The sequence below is a fragment of the Hyposmocoma kahamanoa genome, unplaced genomic scaffold (assembly GCF_003589595.1).
Source record: "Hyposmocoma kahamanoa isolate Upper Pololo Valley unplaced genomic scaffold, ASM358959v1 99330, whole genome shotgun sequence".
NCBI classification, from domain to species: domain Eukaryota; kingdom Metazoa; phylum Arthropoda; class Insecta; order Lepidoptera; family Cosmopterigidae; genus Hyposmocoma; species Hyposmocoma kahamanoa.
Window position 1 is genome coordinate 10,590 of NW_020655865.1, and position 2,920 is coordinate 13,509.

General features: G+C 37.0%; 1 long non-coding RNA gene across 1 annotated transcript; it reads right to left on the reverse strand.

Moving 5' to 3' along the window:
- Positions 1 to 1,570: 1,570 nt before the first annotated feature.
- On the reverse strand, positions 1,571 to 2,914 carry LOC113239061. The gene is made up of 3 exons (XR_003311159.1): positions 2,666 to 2,914; positions 2,094 to 2,112; positions 1,571 to 1,676 (listed from the first exon to the last, which is right to left on the reverse strand). It is a non-coding gene; the product is annotated as an uncharacterized LOC113239061 (long non-coding RNA).
- Between the last annotated feature and the right edge of the window lie 6 nt (positions 2,915 to 2,920).

Consider the following 2,920-nt stretch of genomic DNA (forward strand, 5'->3'; position numbering starts at 1 on the left):
CCACAATAGATAGCCTGATGTTAGGCAGTGTTCTAATAATTCTGCATATTCAATGGACATATTATGTTCCTTCAGCTTTCTACGTACAATTTCAATGCAGTCTTTTACTGGTAGGTTGGTAAACAGCGACTTAACATCAAAACTGACCATGGTGTCATCATCAGTTAACCGTAGATCTTTGATTCCACTGATGAAATGGTATGAATCCTTTACATGTGTATTAGTGTTCCCTCTCAATGGTGACAGTACCTTTGCCATGTGTTGAGCCAGTTTGTAGGTTGGTGTATCAATCTGGCTAACTATGGGACGTCAGCGTATCGGAGTGCTTAGATATTAAGTTAGTTGTTGTTTTTAATATCTTGGTGGTAGGGTCTTTCTTCACCTTTTTATACGTGCTTTCATCCGATAGTAAGTCTATCTATAGATATAATCTGACGTATTCATGACCACCGTCGCGTTACCTTTATCTGCACGGAGGAAGGAGGAGGTACCACCTCAGTCAACCGTGACCATGGGACCTGTAAAGGGCCCGAAACGTTGGTTTGTTTGAAAAAACAAATATACGCGATTTAAATCCGGAAAAATAGTTTCATTTCCTATGTGTAACAATCGCGAAAACCTAAGAACTCGATACAAAATAGGCTTTTATTATTTATAATTTAATTGCTTGGTCGGCAATGACACGTTTACACGTATCCTCTTCGTCAAGCCAAGTTCGGTATAGAATGTTAATAACAAAACGTTGCTAGGCAACCAACGATGGCAGGTGTGAAGAACATTTTTGTCAATGCTCATTATTTAGACTAACTCTAACACTGGAATTTAATTAAGTAAGTAATTGTGTTATATAGAAGTAACACGCATTTATTACTTTTTATTTTGATAATATACAGGTAAGGTACAATAAAAGCTTAAATACTAGAAAGTTAAACTAGGATTTTTAAATTTTATGAATAAAATTGGGTTCCCGCGGTAACGTGCCCAAGACCCTGGCAGCGTTCCCGCTTTGAATGGCTATGCTAATGCGTTGGGCAAGGTAGCTAGCCCTTGGGTTTCCCAGACAGTCTATTAATTTTTTAGATAAAGAAGTATGCCTTTGAGTGCCCGCGAGTGTCTTTGAGTGCTTGCGAGTGCCTTTGAGTGCCCGCAAGTGCCATTAAATGTCAGCGAGTGCCTGTGTGTCCCTTCTAGTGCCCGCCAGTGCATTTGAGTTCCTTTGAGGGCCTTTGAGTGCCCACGAGAGACCGCGAGTGCCTTTGAGTGCCAGCGAGTGATAAACTACACTACAATAAGATTTTTCCTTGTGATTTTCTGTGTTATGTTAATGTAAAAAATACGTGCTTTCAATTATTTTTTGTGGTGGTGGGCGTTGATATTTTTTTATCTTGCCTAAGTTGCCAACAAGCAACAAGTTTGAAGTGAGCCAACAAGTTTGGGAACTTATGCTTTACATCATTCATCATCATTCCTTCCCCTACATGAAAGATGTTAATTAAGCCTAAATTCTTATGTTATTTATTTGTCCACAAAAAGTCACAATGGGGAAGTTTAATTTAAAAAAATACTACAATTTGACATGAATTGATATTTATTGCAATTCAACTTCAATAACACTGATCCACGGGTGCATTTCTTTTTAGTTGTTACTTGTTATGTGATGAGGACTGGATTTTTATCTGTAAATGCAAACAAATTCATCATTTCGACTCAGCCGAAGAACAACGGGCGATGTCATTATTCAGCGAAAAGAGGTTAAACATAATCTCGTTATTGAAAAGGCCTAGATGTTTTCAGATTTTTTATGTATTTATTATTTTGTTTTGGAAATTTAAAATCGAACAGTCGATCATGACTGTGGTTATCCGCAGTCAAGAACAATGAACGAAATGTACAATGTCCCGAGAACAAGCAGCACCTTGCCCTTGCAGGTCTTTGTTCTACGGATGAATCGATTTATTAGTGGCAGAATTTTGAATCAACACAAGATTATAATATGAATCTACAACAAAAATAACGAAACGCGTTTTATGGAAGACTCGAGCAAATCACATTTAGATAACTAAATACCTATAAAAGCCTTAATTTAGACTTACCCTGAGTCACACTATTAATCTGAAACAAACAAGGGCATCAATTATATTATAACACTCACAGATATAGAAAAATATGATCCTCTTCAAAGAGCATCTCGTGAATATTCAGAAGCACGTGAACATAATGTATATCGTATTGATCGCTCGTAATAGATATTTTTAGATAAAATTCGTATCCTCTTTAAAATTTGTAGTTGTGTTTTATGCCATTTTTACTAAAAAGTAAAAGTACATTTTAATTTTACCTAAAATAATTTTCGAAAATATCATCTGCTGGAATGCCTCAGGCTCTTTTTAGAATTTGTGTCTTGAAAAATTTAACTTTGCATTTAATCTAAATTTAAAACTTTTTGATCAATTTAAATAAAAATAAAATTCTTGTAGTATATTTTTGACATGACATTTTTCCGTCAAAATTGTAAGTTGCGCCCATGTGTGCTAAATTTAATCATACTGTCACATGGCGTCCGTAAGGCGTGATTGATGGGGGCTTGGATACACCATATCTGAGGGGCCTGTGGTCTTGGAGTGACTCGAAATAATAATTCACCCTTGACTTTTTTTTTACTCACCACACTTGTCCTTTTTGCCTCGCTTTTCTTTCCTGTCTTTATCACATTTCCCATCGTGCCTGTCATATTTGTCTTTCTTATCACATTTGTCTTTGTCATCGTTCCAAGGTCTTGGAGGATACGGTTTCGGAATTTTCGGTTTAGGACACGGTTTAGGACCCGGTTTAGGAACTTTCGGTTCGGGAACTTTCGGTTTAGGACACGGTTTAGGAACTTTCGGTTCAGGACGCGGTTCAGGACCTTTTGGTTCGGGAA